Source organism: Oncorhynchus masou, unplaced genomic scaffold (genome assembly GCF_036934945.1).
Source record: "Oncorhynchus masou masou isolate Uvic2021 unplaced genomic scaffold, UVic_Omas_1.1 unplaced_scaffold_31___fragment_2___debris, whole genome shotgun sequence".
In the NCBI taxonomy this organism is placed as follows: Eukaryota; Metazoa; Chordata; class Actinopteri; order Salmoniformes; family Salmonidae; genus Oncorhynchus; species Oncorhynchus masou.
The window spans coordinates 9,784-29,491 of NW_027016668.1; the positions used below are offsets into that span (position 1 = coordinate 9,784).

General features: G+C 43.6%; 1 long non-coding RNA gene across 1 annotated transcript; it reads right to left on the reverse strand.

Moving 5' to 3' along the window:
• Positions 1 to 2,698: 2,698 nt before the first annotated feature.
• On the reverse strand, positions 2,699 to 17,717 carry LOC135539013 (uncharacterized). The gene is made up of 3 exons (XR_010455533.1): positions 17,633 to 17,717; positions 11,310 to 11,392; positions 2,699 to 3,240 (listed from the first exon to the last, which is right to left on the reverse strand). It is a non-coding gene; the product is annotated as an uncharacterized LOC135539013 (long non-coding RNA).
• Positions 17,718 to 19,708: the final 1,991 nt, after the last annotated feature.

A 19,708-nucleotide genomic window follows, 5' to 3' on the forward strand; every position in this document is an offset into this window, starting at 1 on the left:
ATATCCCTCTCCGAGTTGGGCATCTCCGGCGCGGCCCACGCTTGGATTGCGTCCTACCTGACAGGTCGCTCCTACCAGGTGGCGTGGCGAGAATCTGTCTCCTCGCCACGCGCTCTCACCACTGGTGTCCCCCAGGGCTCTGTTCTAGGCCCTCTCCTATTCTCGCTATACACCAAGTCACTTGGCTCTGTCATAACCTCACATGGTCTCTCCTATCATTGCTATGCAGACGACACACAATTAATCTTCTCCTTTCCCCCTTCTGATGACCAGGTGGCGAATCGCATCTCTGCATGTCTGGCAGACATATCAGTGTGGATGACGGATCACCACCCCAGTTGAAGCTCTAATCCGCTACAAGACCATGGTGCTTGCCTACGGAGCTGTGAGGGGAACGGCACCGCAGTACCTCCGAATACCTAGGATAAGATAAGTAATCCTTCTCACCACCCCCCCACCCCCTTAATGATTTAGATGCACTATTGTAAAGTGGCTGTTCCACTGGATGTCAGAAGGTGAATTCACCAATTTGTAAGTCGCTCTGGATAAGAGCGTCTGCTAAATGACTTAAATGTAAATGTAAAATGTATCCAAAATCCAATTGTAAATTAACCTCGGAATTTGTTGAGCAAATTTAGGCCCACACCACGCCTCTCTACCCAGCTGGCTTTCATCCCTCTAAGAGAAAAGAGGGAAAAGACTGCCAAGAAAAGCAGGGCCTTAACCATAACTCACCCTCTGCATGTGCCTTGAACAATGTGATGGTTGATTAACATTTGACATTTACAAGTCTGTGCGTTGAACAGCGGTCTTATGCGTGTGACTTTGGGCAAGTGTTCAGTGATGCAGAGGAGGGAAGGGCCAATGGAAATGGAAACTGTCATGTTTCCAGGAAAAACATCTCCCAGTCAGTGACCATAATCCCATCCATGAAGTGTACGGATGAAGCCAATAGGCATTGGAGAGGGAGCGAGAGAGTGCAGGCCTTTAGACGGGGGAATTCGCACTTTAACTCACACGTCTTGTCAGATCAATTTAAGCAACTAAAGTAATAATGACATCCACTGATTAAATATGAGATTGTATCTTTACATAATGTTGCTGTCTGAGAACATTGTGACAGAAATGTTGCCAATAGTAATTTTGTACATTTATTAAAAGCATCAATTCCCCTCAATGTACTTAGAACATTTCATAACTAGGACCAAGATCTAAAATGTATTCAAAATAGCTTCTGAAGTTTAATGGGACAATATACTCATTTTTCATTTCCTGAAAACTTCTTGTATCGGAGATAAGACATTTTCATTAGACAGTGACGTAATGAAAACCAAGATTAAACACCCAGAGGAAAGAAAATGTGACATTCAAAAAAAAAAAAAAAAAAAAGGCTATTTTTCCACATACTGTAGGTATAATGTATTTACTGTAAAATGTTTTCGACAAGGATGCTGTTATTGGATGAAATAGGAAGTGTCAGCTCCTTTTGTCCTGTTGTGTTTTTTTGACAGGTACTCAAAGCCACATGGTATAGTGTAGCAGCTGGCTATGGCATAGTAGACTGGCTACGGCATAGTACCACATGCTTGCTATTGTAACACAACCTTAGTTATCAAATCCATCCCCTATCAAACCAATAATGACAAAATACATCAACAAATATGACAGACAGCCTCGTATACAACAACATTAGCATTAACAGGGATCTTTTATCACTCTCTGTTCTGCTTGAAGCGAGTGTTAACTGCTCGTTCTAAAGTGTTACATTTTTTTCATCCACTACAAGGGGATGCATGAGTTCATGGGAAGCCGCCATGTTTATCGTTGTTAGTGTAGCCTGGGCCTCGCTAGGCCCATACCTCATGTCAGCGCTGGGGAACCAGGGAGAAGCCAACCGACCGACCGGGGCCCTAATCAACTACAGATGAGTGGAGGGACAGAGCCCGGCCAAGAGCAGAGGAGGCCCCACTCTTTAATAACACTAGAAATAACAGACTGGGGCTGTGGATGGCGGATCCCAGAGAGGCCTGGCCCACTCTCAGTTTTTCAGCTCCAGCGTCACAGTCTTCTCCTGAAGTCACCACCTGAGAATGCTGGGACGTGGGGCCCCACAGCCCCTCGCGTGTGAACACAGTTTTTCCGAAGGAAGGGGCTCACTCTACCCACATAGAGTCAGGTAGCCCGAGCCGAGACAGCCTCAACACCAAGAATCTGCTGTTGACTCAATGCAGTCGCCTCTCCTCTCGTGTCCAGGCTACAGTCGGCCACAATGCAGGCACTGCAGCACACTCATATATGAAAAGGCAAAGCCGCAGAGGTTAGGAACTTTGACTTTGTGCTGGTCACAAATAATACAACCACATGTTTGTGTTCACAGTATAGAGAAGTATACTACTATCCAAACTCCAAAAGAGACATAATTATTCAGAGAATTTTCTCAAAACAGGTCATATTGACATTGGTCCCATAAAATCAAAACAGTAATAACTTACTGTACAAAAATGGTCTTGATCTGAGTTCTTGTAGATGTGTTATGAAACACACTTAAACACCACACATGTCCATTAAAACGCGTAAAGCAAACCCACATAATAGATCCTTAAGTAGTCGGACGGAAAGTGTGGAGTGTAGAAAGCACCCAAACACAAGTGTTCCCCTTTGGAGTGTTCCCATCTGTTGGTCGGGCTGAGGGGGAGAGAATTCCTTCACACGTATTTAGTTGTGCTGGCTTTTCCAACTTCTGATTAGCCATACTGATTACTGGGCTTATGTGAATGAATGGAAAACAAGGCCTTGTTTCTACTGTAGCTACCAGCGTTAAAACAGTAGGCCTACTCTCCAATGGCACTGCTGCTGCCTGCTAACAGGACAAACATCGTAAGTGACATTTGCAGATATTGTTTGACATTCTTTTCTCTCTGTAAATACATTTGATGTAGTTACTGTTGATCCTTAGAGGCCTCCTTAATTGCATTCTTCGTTAGGAACATTTGCATGGTAAGGTGGTGCTGTAAGGTGGTGTCCGTGCCTTTTGTTGCATCACGGCATACAGTATCTGTGCCTATGCTACTTGTCCAGAGTGAGTGGTAGTCACGGGTTTGGTAACCCAAAGGTTGGGGGATCTAGGCCAGACCCAGGTGTCATAAACACGATGCCCTAAGACCCGAGGTGAGCTGTTTGTCTTCCTCCATGATCACTGTGGTGATCACCTCACCTGCTGGATGCCACTGGTTATCAGACCTGTGAAGTTGAAGAAAGTAGATGTCTGAAGACTGCTGGATTATATATTACTCTGTTATTTATGTCTGGGAGATAACTGCTTCCAATAGTTTTACCGAAATTCCAACTCCGGTCTTGAAAACACTTCCAGTCAGATAAAAAATGAGAGGGGAACATTCCTCATAAATCCCATTATCCTGTCTCTCCAAGTTGTGCCAGCCAGGTAGACTGATATTCAATATAAATGAGTCATTACACAGCGGAGCTTGGCAGTAGGATCGAGTGGAGTTTATTATGGGAGTTCATTATTTTGGGAAATGGGAAAAGGAGATCACACTGGGCACACACTGGTTGAATCAACGTGGAATAGACGTTGAATTGACGTCTGTTCCCAGTGGGATGTTGTTGCCCGTACAATTCTGAGAGTGAAGAAAACTATGCATCTTTTCTTCTTAATTCATGTGAGTCCTTCAGAACTTTTATGGAATTGAGTGAAAGAAGAAAGGGGACAAATCAAATCAAATACAATGTTTTGGGTCACGTACACATATTTTGCAGATGTTATCACGGGTGTCGTGAAATGCTTACATTCCTGGCTCCAACAGTGCGGTAATACCTAACAATACAAAACAATACACACAAATCCCCAAATTAAAAAGAAAGAAATGAACAAATATAGAAATATTAGAACGAGCAATGTCAGAGTCCAGAATATAAATATATAGTATAGGATGTGGTATGTAGACGGTATGGGCAGTATATGAATAGAAAAGGTGTGTACAGTCATGGCCAAAAGGTTTTGAGAATGACCCAAATATTAATTTTCACAAAGTCTGCTGCCTCAGTGTCTTTTGATATTTTTGTCAGATGTTACTATGGAATACTGAAGTATAATTACAAGCATTTCTTAAGTGTCAAAGGCTTTTATTGACAATTACATGAAGTTGATGCAAAGAGTCAATATTTGCAGTGTTGACCCTTCTTTTTCAAGACCTCTGCAATCCGCCCTGGCATGCTGTCAATTAACTTCTGGGCCACATCCTGACTGATGGCAGCCCATTCTTGCATAATCAACGCTTGGAGTTTGTCAGAATTTATGGGTTTTTGTTTGTCCACCCGCCTCTTGAGGATTGACCACAAGTTCTCAATGGGATTAAAGTCTGGGGTGTTTCCTGGCCATGGACCCAAAACATCGATGTTTTGTTCCCCGAGCCACTTAGTTATCACTTTTGCCTTATGGCAAGGTGCTCCATCATGCTGGAAAAGGCATTGTTCATCACCAAACTGTTCCTGGATGGTTGGGAGAAGATGCTCTCGGAGGATGTGTTGGAACCATTCTTTATTCATGGCTGTGTTCTTAGGCAAAATTGTGAGTGAGCCCACTCCCTTGGCTGAGAAGCAACCCCACACAAGAATGGTCTCAGGATGCTTTACTGTTGGCATGACACAGGACTGATGGTAGCGCTCACCTTGTCTTCTCCGGACAAGCTTTTTTCCAGATGCCCCAAACAATCGCAAAGGGGATTGACTTTACCCCTGTCAAAATGACGTTACCCCAGTCCTCAGCAGTCCAATCCCTGTACCTTTTGCAGAATATCAGTCTGTCCCTGATGTTTTTCCAGGAGAGAAGTGGCTTCTTTGCTGCCCTTCTTGACACCAGGCCATCCTCCAAAAGTCTTTGCCTCACTGTGCGTGCATATGCACTCACACCTGCCTGCTGCCATTCCTGAGCAAGCTCTGTACAGGTGGTGCCCCAATCCCGCAGCTCAATCAACTTTAGGAAACGGTCCTGGTGCTTGCTGGACTTTCTTGGGCGCCCTGAAGCTTTCTTCACAACAATTGAACCGCTCTCCTTGAAGTTCTTAATGATCCGATTATTGGTTGTTTTAGGTGCAATCTTACTGGCAACAATATCCTTGCCTGTGAAGCCATTTTTGTGCAAAAGTAATGATGGCGGCACATGTTTCCTTGCAGTTAACCATGGTTGACAGAGGAAGAACAAATGATTCCAAGCAACACCCTCCTTTTGAAGCTTCCAGTCTGTTATTTGAACTCAATCAGCATGACAGAGTGATCTCCAGCCGTGTCCTCGTCAACACTCACACCTGTGTTAACGAGAGAATCATTGACATGTCAGCTGGTCCTTTTGCTGCAGGGCTGAAATGCAGTGGAATGTTTTGGGGGGATTCAGTTCATTTGCATGGAAAAGAGGGACTTTGCAATTATTGCAATTCATCTGATCACTCTTCATAACATTCTGGAGTATATGCAAATTACCATCATACAAACTGAGGCAGCAGACTTTGTGAAAATGTATATTTGTGTCATTCTCAAAACCTTTGGCCACGACTGTAGAGCAGTAGTTATATAGGATGAGCCTCAACTAGAATACAGTATATACATATTGAGTAAAAAAGTAGTATTATTTTTATTAAAGTGACCAGTTGTTTAATGACTATGTAAAGTACATTGGGCAGCAGTCTCTAAGGTTCAGTGTAGAGTATCGGGTGGTAGCCGGCTAGTAACTGTGACTAAAGTTCAGGGCAGGGTACTGGGTGGAGGCCGGCTAGTGGTGACTGTTGAAAAGTCTGATGGCCTGGAGATAAAGTGAGTCTACTGCCCAATTTGCACTTCATCAGGTACCCCAAAAATATGCGGTGATGTTTTTCAATCTGAAAAGCATGATTACACACATGCGTTATGTTATGATACATAGTATCACTAGGAATTCCGTGTTTGCCAAAGCACCGCGATGGCAGCCTTGGATGATTACTCCTGTACATTTACTAGTTATTCACTTTTTTAAGTGTGTGTGTGGGGGGGGGGGGTTTATGTCAACAATTGTTCGATTTAGGAAGCTGATTAAGAGTAGGTTACTTTGATCTAGACAATCTGAGAATATATCAGTCTGATTCAAATTAGCTCAACAATGACAACCTGCACCTAAGTGATTGTAACATGCGTGGGGTTCTATGGGGTGGCTCATGGAAGAGCCTGAAAGTGCTGCAGCCTTATATCAGTGACCAATGGGGCTTTGTCAGACCTAAGCCTCCCAATCCTTCGTCCCAACTCAAAGCACATGTGGAGCTAGCCTCATTCGGTGCGCAGCTCCACTCCTCATTAACATGTTTATTTTCTCGCACTTGGAGAAAATTGAGCATTAGGAGTGGTGAGAAGGTAAGCCTGGGTGTCAGCAGTCAGACCTGTTAGCTACAGTCAAACCCAAACTATAAGGTACCCAAACTTCAGTGTTGTAAAGTACTTTAAGTAAAAATACTTTAAAGTACTTCTTAAGTAATTTTTGGGGGGTATCTGTACTTTACTATTTTTAATCTGAGTGTGCCCCTGGCTGTCTGTCAATAAAAATGTTAAATTGTGCTGTCTGGTTTGCTAAATAAGGAATATGAAATAATTTGTACCTTTAGATTTACTTTTGATACTTAAGTACATTTTTTGAAATTCCATTTACTTTTGATATATATTTAGTATATTTAAAACCAAATACTCTTAGACTTTTACTCAAATAGTATTTTACTGGGTGACTTTCACTTTTACTTGAGTCATTTTCTATTTTGGTACGGTATCTTTACTTTTACTCAAGTATGACAATCAAGTACTTTTCCATCACTGCAAAACTTACCCCTTCCCTTATACCTACCTCATCTACCTACCTCTTCCCCATACTGTTTTTATTTACTTTTCTGCTCTTTTGCACACAACCCCAGTGTTAATCTGCTAAATTGTAATTATTCGCTCCTATGGCCTATTTATTACCCACCTCCTCATGCCTTTTGCACACACTGTATATAGGCTTTCTCTTTTTTCTACTGTGTCATTGGCTTGTTTATTGTGTTATTGGCTTGTTTATTGTTTATTCCATTCCAGCTAGCTAACATCCACTGTCCACTAGCACTGTAGAAACTATTACACTCAACTGAGCGACTCGATTAGCGTAGTGTCAGCTAGCTACATAGTTGTCTTCGTATCCAAGATAATTGTGCAGTTTAGAGTGTGTAGACTTAGAGTGATTATCTTAATTTACCGAGGTTAGCTAGCCAGCTATTTGTCGTCCTTAACGTAGGAAATGCTGCTAGCTAGCTAGCCAACAGCTAGCCAACCTCTACCGAATTGAACTCTAACTACCCGGTCAACATTCCGCGTCGCTCCACAGGTAGTATCACATTTTCATTTCACTTCATTACAGTACAACGGTTTGATCGTAGCTAGCCAGCTACATAGCCGTCTTTGTATCTAAGACAATTGTGTAGTCTAGAGCGATTTTCTAGGTTAGCTGGCCAGCTATTGTCGTTCTTCTAACGTAGCTAGCCAGCTAGCCCCCGAATAGCAGCACTGTAGTAACTATTACAGTACAACGGTTTGTTTTGTTTGATCGTAGCTAGCTAGCTACATAGCCGTCTTTGTATCTAAGACAATTGTGTAGCCTAGAGCGATTTTCTAGGTTAGCCAGCCAGCTATTGTCGTTCTTTTAAAGTAACGGAACGCAATCAACCTTGCTAGCTAGCCAGCTAGCCCCGAATAGCAGCACTGTAGAAACTATTACACTCGACGGAACGACTTGATTAGTGTAGTGTCAACATCGCAGCCACTACCAGCTAGCCTACTCCAGCAGTACTGTATCATTTCAATCATTTTAGTCAATAAGATTCTTGCTACGTAAGCTTAACTTTCTGAACATTCGAGACGTGTAGTCCACTTGTCATTCCAATCTCCTTTGCATTAGCGTAGCCTCTTCTGTACCCTGTTAACTATGTGTCTATCTATCCCTGTTCTCTCCTCTCTGCACAGACCATACAAACGCTCCACACCGCGTGGCCGCGGCCACCTAATCTGGTGGTCCCAGCGCGCACGACCCACGTGGAGTTCCTGGTCTCCGGTAGCCTCTGGAACTGCCGATCTGCGGCCAACAAGGCAGAGTTCATCTCAGCCTATGCCTCCCTCCAGTCCCTCGACTTCCTGGCACTGACGGAAACATGGATCACCACAGATAACACTGCTACTCCTACTGCTCTCTCTTCGTCCGCCCACGTGTTCTCGCACACCCGAGAGCTTCTGGTCAGCGGGGTGGTGGCACCGGGATCCTCATCTCTCCTAAGTGGTCATTCTCTCTCTCTCCCCTTACCCATCTATCTATCGCCTCCTTTGAATTCCATGCTGTCACAGTTACCAGCCCTTTCAAGCTTAACATTCTTATCATTTATCGCCCTCCAGGTTCCCTCGGAGAGTTCATCAATGAGCTTGATGCCTTGATAAGCTCCTTTCCTGAGGACGGCTCACCTCTCACAGTCCTGGGCGACTTTAACCTCCCCACGTCTACCTTTGACTCATTCCTCTCTGCCTCCTTCTTTCCACTCCTCTCCTCTTTTGACCTCACCCTCTCACCTTCCCCCTACTCACAAGGCAGGCAATACGCTCGACCTTATCTTTACTAGATGCTGTTCTTCCACTAACCTCACTGCAACTCCCCTCCAAGTCTCCGACCACTACCTTGTATCCTTTTCCCTCTCGCTCTCATCCAACACTTCCCACACTGCCCCTACTCGGATGGTATCGCGCCGTCCCAACCTTCGCTCTCTCTCCCCCGCTACTCTTTCCTCTTCCATCCTATCATCTCTTCCCTCTGCTCATACCTTCTCCAACCTTTCTCCTGACTCTGCCTCCTCAACCCTCCTCTCTTCCCTTTCTGCATCCTTTGACTCTCTATGTCCCCTATCCTCCAGGCCGGCTCGGTCCTCCCCTCCCGCTCCGTGGCTCGATGACTCATTGCGAGCTCACAGAACAGAGCTCCGGGCAGCCGAGCGGAAATGGAGGAAAACTTGCGGACCTGGCATCCTTTCACTCCCTCCTCTCTACATTTTCCTCCTCTGTCTCTGCTGCTAAAGCCACTTTCTACCACTCTAAATTCCAAGCATCTGCCTCTAACCCTAGGAAGCTCTTTGCCACCTTCTCCTCCCTCCTGAATCCTCCTCCCCCTCCCCCCCTCCTCCCTCTCTGCAGATGACTTCGTCAACCATTTTGAAAAGAAGGTCGACGACATCCGATCCTCGTTTGCTAAGTCAAACGACACCGCTGGTTCTGCTCACACTGCCCTACCCTGTGCTCTGACCTCTTTCTCCCCTCTCTCTCCAGATGAAATCTCGCTTCTTGTGACGGCCGGCCGCCCAACAACCTGCCCGCTCGACCCTATCCCCTCCTCTCTCCTCCAGACCATTTCCGGGGACCTTCTCCCTTACCTCACCTCGCTCATCAACTCATCCCTGACCGCTGGCTACGTCCCTTCCGTCTTCAAGAGAGCGAGAGTTGCACCCCTTCTGAAAAACCTACACTCGATCCCTCCGATGTCAACAACTACAGACCAGTATCCCTTCTTTCTTTTCTCTCCAAAACTCTTGAACGTGCCGTCCTTGGCCAGCTCTCCCGCTATCTCTCTCAGAATGACCTTCTTGATCCAAATCAGTCAGGTTTCAAGACTAGTCATTCAACTGAGACTGCTCTTCTCTGTATCACGGAGGCGCTCCGCACTGCTAAAGCTAACTCTCTCTCCTCTGCTCTCATCCTTCTAGACCTATCGGCTGCCTTCGATACTGTGAACCATCAGATCCTCCTCTCCACCCTCTCCGAGTTGGGCATCTCCGGCGCGGCCCACGCTTGGATTGCGTCCTACCTGACAGGTCGCTCCTACCAGGTGGCGTGGCGAGAATCTGTCTCCTCGCCACGCGCTCTCACCACTGGTGTCCCCCAGGGCTCTGTTCTAGGCCCTCTCCTATTCTCGCTATACACCAAGTCACTTGGCTCTGTCATAACCTCACATGGTCTCTCCTATCATTGCTATGCAGACGACACACAATTAATCTTCTCCTTTCCCCCTTCTGATGACCAGGTGGCGAATCGCATCTCTGCATGTCTGGCAGACATATCAGTGTGGATGACGGATCACCACCTCAAGCTGAACCTCGGCAAGACGGAGCTGCTCTTCCTCCCGGGGAAGGACTGCCCGTTCCATGATCTCGCCATCACGGTTGACAACTCCATTGTGTCCTCCTCCCAGAGCGCTAAGAACCTTGGCGTGATCCTGGACAACACCCTGTCGTTCTCAACCAACATCATGGCGGTGGCCCGTTCCTGTAGGTTCATGCTCTACAACATCCGCAGAGTACGACCCTGCCTCACACAGGAAGCGGCGCAGGTCCTAATCCAGGCACTTGTCATCTCCCGTCTGGATTACTGCAACTCGCTGTTGGCTGGGCTCCCTGCCTGTGCCATTAAACCCCTACAACTCATCCAGAACGCCGCAGCCCGTCTGGTGTTCAACCTTCCCAAGTTCTCTCACGTCACCCCGCTCCTCCGCTCTCTCCACTGGCTTCCAGTTGAAGCTCGCATCCGCTACAAGACCATGGTGCTTGCCTACGGAGCTGTGAGGGGAACGGCACCGCAGTACCTCCAGGCTCTGATCAGGCCCTACACCCAAGCAAGGGCACTGCGTTCATCCACCTCTGGCCTGCTCGCCTCCCTACCATTGAGGAAGTACAGTTCCCGCTCAGCCCAGTCAAAACTGTTCGCTGCTCTGGCCCCCCAATGGTGGAACAAACTCCCTCACGACGCCAGGACAGCGGAGTCAATCACCACCTTCCGGAGACACCTGAAACCCCACCTCTTCAAGGAATACCTAGGATAGGATAAGTAATCCTTCTCACCCCCCCCCTTAATGATTTAGATGCACTATTGTAAAGTGGCTGTTCCACTGGATGTCAGAAGGTGAATTCACCAATTTGTAAGTCGCTCTGGATAAGAGCGTCTGCTAAATGACTTAAATGTAATGTAAATGTAATGTGTAACTGTGTTGTTGTCTGTGTCACACTGCTTTGCTTTATCTTGGCCAGGTCGCAGTTGTAAATGAGAACTTGTTCTCAACTAGCCTACCTGGTTAAATAAAAGTGAAATTAAAAATACATTTAAAATATAAATACCTGTGGGGTAAAGACTGGATTTTACAGTTTAGTCGGCCAGCCATTTCCCAGTAGGTTGGGCAGCAGAGATATCCCTTAAATCCCAAACCAACTCCTTTCTCCTACCTCCTTGGCACTTGTAGAGATCTGAGATGACTAGATCCGTGTCCACTTCTACCGTCAGGAGACCCAGTGTGTGCACCTATAATCTATTCACAGGAGAGAAACGTACTTTAGAGCCCTTCCTTCTACACTGTAGAGGACAAATAACACACACTAGCCTGACTATACAAAACATGTCAGCTAGGTAGGCACTTAGGAGTACTATACCTCACACACTGTTTAATTAAATAAATGGTGGTCTTCAGTTTCTGTTGAAAGTATAGAGGCAAGGCCAAAGTGAAGGCTTACTTCAGTATTTGATACAAACAAATCATTTCCTGAGTAGGAATGAAGACTACAGTCCTAAAGCCCACTCGGTACTCTGCATGACAGCAAGCATAACCCACTCCCCTTGCCTCCTTTAAAAAGTTCACAGCTAATAATCTCTCATCATAAAAAACAAGATGAGAAATGGTACCGATTTGTCTTCCAAAAGGCCAACCTAAAAAGTTTATACAATGACCCGACCGACCAACTCTTCCCCACCCTGCTGTGCACACACACACTATGTCGACTACGCCAACATCTGTCCGCAATCACAGGTCTCTCAAATCAAATTCAAATTCAGGATGACTATAGGGCTGAAAGTGTGTGCGTGTGTGTGTGTGTGTGTGTGTGTGTGTGTGTGTGTGTGTGTGTGTGTGTGTGTGTGTGTGTGTGTGTGTGTGTGTGTGTGTGTGTGTGTGTGTGTGTGTGTGTGTGTGCGCGCGTGTGCGTATGCGTGTGTTGGTCCAGGGTCCAGACCTGGACTGAGTTTGAAGAATGAGTCTCTCTCAGGTTTGGTACTTCATGGTGGAGATTGTGTGTCCTTCATTTTCATCAAGCTTCATACATCTATACAATACTGTATAAGCTATTCGTTGAGAGGAACATTGCAAGGTCCACCACTGGGCTGAGTGCAGAGAGAGTGCAATACTTAATGATTTACAGCACCAGAATGACGACAGATATCCTCTAAGCATATACTCATAATATATTCAATATTATGTACGATGATACATTACGGTACCCATAAATATAACGATGAGAGCGCAGAGAGCTCTTCACTGAACTTTACTGGGGAGAAGACTTGTATTTCCTTGTAGACTCTTTATTTTCTTCTTCCACAGATCAAGTGCTTGGCTAGATATGGCAACTCGGATCTGAGTAAAGGGTAAGGGCCACTTCTGGATTTAACAATGGATTTAATCCCTTCCTTTCTCTGTGAACCAGACAACCCCGGACTTCCCCTCTCTGCCTCAAAGAGAGGTAAACACAAACAATGTGTAGCAAATGAAACGATGCCAAATCGCAACTTTCGGCAGCCATTTTGATTGGCGGTAAGCTCCTGTAACTGTTCCCAGACCTATGTGACAGTACCAGATTTAGCTAGGTTGTTGTTGTTTTTCCACGAGTGCTGCACCCTTATAAGTACAGCACAAATTGACGGCTGGACAAGGCGGCCATCCAACAGCTTGAGGTCTGATCTTCGAGCCAGTTGAGTCTTTTGAAGATCCAGTGCTGCAGTCAGTGTTTCCGTAAAATGAAGGGCGAGAGCGGAGAAAGACCATTATGCTCAATTCAAAACAGCATCATCCACACCAACTCGTCAGACCAGACTCCAACACTGTCAGAAGGCGTCAGTATCAGGAAAACAGCAATGCTGTGAACATGAATAACCATGGTCAGTGGTTTTCAGATAGACATATAAATGGATCGTGTAGAACGGTCTTAGCGCCAAATTTCTCGGCCTCTGTTTTTGTCAATTGCCGACCTGCCCTAGAAGGGTTCTGGTTTTCACCTCTAGGGGCAGAATCCCTTGCTCGAATAAGAATGTAATGTCAGTCAATAACTGCAGGGTGAGCAGAGGGAACCAGGGTGGGTATCTATTACTTGAGGGTAGAGACCAGGCAGCGAAGGTACATTTTCTACCTACTTCATGCCTCAAACCTATCAAATCTGAGTATGTATTGGATACCCTCTCTCAGCTAATTTGTTTACATTTCCCATCGTTCAACCTAAACTGTCCTTGGTTACGAAACTCACAAACAAGTACATCTTAGTCCCTTCATGCCAATACTTTGTGAAGGCAGATGACATTTAAACTGCATTTTCTTTTGTTTTTCCTTCAAAGCACATCAGTTTTCTGAAGCACTATATCATGGATTCAGGTACAGAAAGATGTGATAATTGAGAAGAATGCAAAATGACACAGCACTCATTTCACTTTATGAAGCTGGTTATAGAACTAAATACTACCCAGTAAAAGTTCAATGAGTAACATTTAAAACTGTTTTCAACATATTTACTAGTGTATTAAAATCACCTCTGCGTGTCTTGTTAAACACTATGGGAACAATCTTTGATTTGCCATCTAGAACTGGGAACTAACCACAGTTTCACAAGTGTCCCCTGCCAAACAATATAAACATCTCTGAATTGTATAACTCTAAATGTGCAATTCTTTAATTAGCTCATGTTAAGAGTGCAGTTTTGTTAATGTTGCATGTTTATTTCTTGACATGTCAGATAGAGCTAAACTGAATTCTACCTTCACAATAACCCTATAATTTGTATCATACTACAGCTATTTTAACAGCATTTTATAAATCAGATTGAAGTAGGATTTCAGATCTGAACTCCATCATGACAATAATGGAACCGTGCTTGAAATTAATGTCCAAACAGAGAGGGTTTTTATAAACTCCATTTGTTCTCACTACAAACAGTCGATTCTTCATTTTAATTCATACAATTTACACGCCCTCTGCAATCTACATAATTACAGTGCTACCGAGACAGCTTCACTAACTAAGGTCTGTGTGTCAGTTTCCTGTATGTTATCTGGACAGATTTTCTTTATTTCAAGTCAAACTTTAATTTAACTGGATGTATTTTTGACCGTAAAAGTCATTTAATGGTACCAGATTGTGGTATATCATAAATAGCTGCTTACTTGTTATTGGTTTGTTTTATAAGCACCAACAACAGAGGCTCTATGGTAACGAAATAGGTTTTTTCCATGTGTTCATTTGTTCTTCGCTATGGCAGAGACTTTCCCTCCAGTGGCTATGACGATGATTTCAAATACTTGCTTGGATGGGACACTTTAATAGGCAGCTATGCCAAATGATTTCTGGTGAGTGTTGTTCATAGGGGGGGAAACAGACGCAGAAAAACAGGCACAAAATAACCAACTGGTGTTAGTTCTGGAATTGCACTCAATTTAAGCCCTGTTGTTTTATCACTGTGTTTCTCAACATACATTTGTCACCATTTTTATTCAATTAAGCTTTAGGACCACAGTAATGTTGACTGATTTCATGTGCTCAAAGTTCCCATTATCGTGTCAACCCCAACACTTTGCTTCAGTCGATAATTGGGCAAATACTTTGTCGATATGTGGATCCACACACAAACAGTGGTTATGAAAGATGTAGGAACGCTATGTCATTGCCAGCAGCTGGATATATGACGCCAAAATACATTGCGATTGACTGATTAATCAACAGGAACAAGGACAGAGAGAACTTTTCAACCCTAATCCTCTATTCAGTGTTTACTGACAAGGTGTAGGAGTAAAGGGTGACAGATTGAACAGTCATGAAGGGTATAGATTGAGAGAACTCCTACTCTTTCAAAGACGTTAACTTGCGACCACGGCCAAGTCAAAGCTGTCAGCTATTCTGTGGTTCATGCTCCGTGGTCAATGTGGTCGGTCAGAGGCTGTGTGTGTTTTTCCACTCCCTGTCAGACAGCAACACCTGGGCGACCCAACCAAACCAATCACAGTCTGGGGTGTCAGCATCACTGCAGCCTGAGTACAGAACATATCAACGTGTTAGCAAACATGGGCCTCCCTGGCCCAGTCCACGTGATTGGTCATAGCAAAGTCATGGTACAGTGAGGCTCTATTTCATTCTATCCTATTCTATTCGTTTCTATTCTATGTGATTCTAATCATGTCCCTTGTGTCTTCTTGAAGTTGTCAAATTTTTACCAGTAAGTCCCTATTGGCAGTGTTAATCATTCACTTCAGTTTCCCTCAGAATTGAATGGTCCAATATGATCATGCCCTGGAAATACTGTTCTCGTACTAGGATCCATTGGCCAAGCTGAGCCGTCACAGACGAAAGAGGAGATGGAATAAAACAAGGCACTTTACAATAACTGTCCATAGTTTGCAAGTGTATTTAATGGATTGTGGTTTGGGAGTTTCAAAAGCCCATGGACATGACAGCATTTCTTTGTTGAAATCAACAACAACAAAAAGTCTTCAAGACAACCCTAGGCAACCATTACCACATTCATCATTGAACCAGAAGCAATAAGTCATCTTTATGGGCAGAGTGTCTGAAATGTTCCCAGCATCATTGAACCATGTACAACCACATGGTAACAGGGTTATGGTAGAGCCCTGTAGCCCGGGAATACCTGGCTATCTATTATATACTATTGCATGGGAGAAAGTGGCTTTGGAAATGTTTGGTTGCAAAAGTTCATGCACTAACATAAAATGATCTGAAATTGTGTATATTAAAAATGTTTTAACGTAGCATTCAAGTATAAGGTTAGAGGCCCAGGACAATAGCCGGCATTTAAATTGAAATTAGTTATTGCACATAGCTCTGAGGGCGTTCTCCATGATATCAAAGGTTGCAAACGATTATGGAAGTACATTACGTACAGTTTGTCCTCGTTGTATATATCATATACAACTCCGCCTTTAAAGGGGCAATCTGCACTTTCTAAACCAATTTTTAAAATGTAAAGGAATGATACTGTATATACATATACCCATCGATTCTTGAATAAGGTAACCTCTTGAGCTTAGTTCAACTGTCGTACTCCATCAGACCCAACATTTAAGCTCGTTTTACTCTTTTATTTGTAAACAATGTCATTAGAAACAATCACGGCATAACATGGTTACAACTATAATTTTGATAACAGGGATACTCAGTCCTTGAGTCCATAGCTCTGTGCCTCTGTCTATGAATTTCAGAGTGGATACATTTCTCCAGCCCCATCCGTCAGATGTTTACCAAAACAGTGGCGGGGTCAACCTCTTTTATATTGTTAGAAATGCAGATTGCTTCCTTAAAGGTACATCTCTCAATTGATTCCAAAGGGGCTTTATTGGCATGGGCAACATATGTTAACATTCACAAATCAAGTGAAGTAGATAATAAATAAAAGAGAAATAAACAATAAAAATTAACAGTAGACACATCTCTCTCTCTCTCTCTCCCTCTCCCTCTCCCTCTCCCTCTCTCTCCCTCTCTCCCTCTCTCCCTCTCTCTCTCTCTCTCTCTCTCTCTCTCTCTCATTTCCTGAAAGCGCGTTGCACCAATAGCGAGCAGCCCCACTGTACCTGGTGCAGTGAACCAGCGCTCTGGATTGGTTCGAGCAGCAGAAAACGCAGCCTTTACGTTTGCCCAACTGGAGGAGTGTACAGTATGTTAATGCATTAGGGATGACAGCATAACAAATATATAAAAAAGGAAGGAGTCAAATGTGTTCGGTTCACGCACGACATTTCTAGCTGCTGTGCAGTTTGAAAAGTTTGGATTTATCGGTCTGGTATACCAAGAGGAATAGTGTCTGCGCATATTTGGAGCTTCGACGTATGAGACGTTCTGTACATCGGAACGGAGTCCTTGTGGATATTTACATGACACAGAGCTTTATCAGGTCGTGTGTCTTCGAAAACTATCTGCAAGAATAAGAGGGAAACGTATCGGATAGTCTTATTCTGTAGACTTTCTTAGTGAGATAGATATACATCATGTTGGGGAGTACGGCGCAGTACGCAGCTAAGAAACGGAAGAAGCCTGTTCAGAAAATGTAAGCAACTCTGAATATAATTTTCAAGTTTAAAGATACGGCTACTTTGTGTAAAGGAAATATTACATTACATTGCTTCACTAAATCAAGTTACGCAAATAAGACCGATGTGCATGTTCACTACCTTTTGTCATCATTTTATGGGTGAATGCATTTTTACGATACACACATTGATTGACGTGTTATGTATCAATCTACAATTGATCATATTCTATGAATAATATGCATATAATAATATGCATATTATGATACTGGTTTTGTGTTTAAGTTGTGCGTAAAGTTGGTATAGCTCTGGGTATCTGCAGTAATTCTGCAGATACAACGATGCCCAACTAATTTGAGACTACTGTCTCGTTCCAAACCATTTTCATTCGATTTGTTATCTATACAATCTCTATTTAAGTTCTCAGTATTTTACACAATAGCCTGCTAAAAATGCTTCCTCAAGTCTTTAGGCTTACCTTAAGATTGAGTTTTGGTGTGTAGTTATGGTCTGGCATGGAAATGGTAGTCTTGCATTAGTCATAATCAAGTTGAAAATTGGCTGCGCTCTCATGCAATACTTACTTGGGGGAGGGAGAGCAGGGAAAACTGGGTCGAAATTTTGTAATTTAATAGACCTGCATTTTTTTTCCAGTCATGAGGAACAAACTTTTTTACATTTCAAAAAATGTTCCTCTGCAAATGACCATATTTCGAAGTCACACAAAGTTATACAGTTGTATTCTCTGGCAAAAAAAAAATACTTGAACAAATCGTTTTTTTTTAAATGTTTCAATATATTGCACTATTCAGAAAATTTTGGTCCCAAGATTCCAGCAAAAATCTAATTTTAGTTTAACTGACTATAATTTATCTGCATGTCCCGCCCTTATATTTACATAAAGAGTTATATTTATGAGATGTCAATAAAATAAAAAAGATCCGTCTAAGCATAAACTTGATTTAAAAAATGAATTTATATGAATGCTGTAAGTACATCAATTGTTTGCTCACTGGGAAATGAATATCCAACTTGTCAGTGACAACTGTGTTTGGAGTTTGTCTGGAGTTTTTGGAGTTTTTGTCAGCAATTCATTGAGCATGTTACAGTGTTATTGACACATTGTCCTGGGATTTCCAATGATCTTCTATATAGAAGAACCCCTTACCTTCTAATGACTCTTACGTAGCTTGTGAGCAACATAGATCAAAACACATGTGCGTGTTTGTGAGAGTCTTAGCGTTTCATAGAAAGCATTTAATAGTTTGAAGCTCAAACCATTCGGACTCTACAGACATTTTTGTATAAAAAACCTGCCCCGGGCCCCTTCGGGTTCCGCCCTTGTCTCACAAATACTGCTCTAGCTCAGCCACCGGTAATCAAACAGACTAATGGTTGGTATTTACGGATGCAGGAGAATTAGACGATTCCAATGGTACAAGAAGACAGTAGCCCAGACGCACAATGTTTTAAAGGAGTTCGAAGTCCGAAACGCACCAGCGATACGGTGGGCCTCATTGAGTTAATAAGTATGAGTAATTACTTTATTATTACCTAGTTATAACCTTATGACCCTATTCAGCAAGTATTTTACTCAATTTTGAAAAAGTATTTTCTTCCTCCAATCTCCACACTTTCTACCAGCCCGATATGTAAACATTATCTTTTCATTGCTCTCTCCCTCTATCAGATTTCCAGAAGGTTGGAACAATGGCACAGGGTAACCTGTTGGCCTTTTATAAAGAGAAGATTGATGATATAACATTACCTACGGCAGGAGACAGTGTCTACAGTTCTAGAATGTCCAATAGATTGAGCTTTTTCTACCTCCACAATGATATCATTGTGTGGCTGCTGTGTGCAGACCAGGCTTAATCTGCCTCTCAAATGGCACTCTATTCCGTTAACAGTATAGTGCACTACTTTTGACCAGGGCTCATAGGGCTCTCTGGTAAAAATGTAGTGCACTATATATGGAATAGGATGCCATTTGGGATGCATCGCTAGTGCTTTAGTAGACATTCCTCTGAGTATGATACTCAGTCCGCCACTCTCACTAGGTCACTGACTTATAGTTGGTGATTTTCCGTTTCAGAACAGAAAAAGCATGACTCTTTGTGATTTCTCTGTGAATCAAATGAGAGTGACAGACAGACAGACACAGACAGACAGACAGACAGACAGACAGACAGACAGACAGACAGACAGACAGACAGACAGACAGACAGACAGACAGACATGGAATCTGACAGACAGACAGACAGACAGACAGACAGACAGACAGACAGACAGACAGACAGACAGACAGACAGACAGACAGACAGACAGACATGGAACCCGACAGGCAGAAAGACACACAGACAGACAGACAGACAGACAGACAGACAGACAGACAGACAGACATGGATTCTGACAGACAGACAGACAGACAGACAGACAGACAGACAGACAGACAGACATGGAATCTGACAGACAGACAGACAGACAGACAGACATGGAACCCGACAGGCAGAAAGACACACAGACAGACAGCCTAGACCCTGGCTCTCCAGTC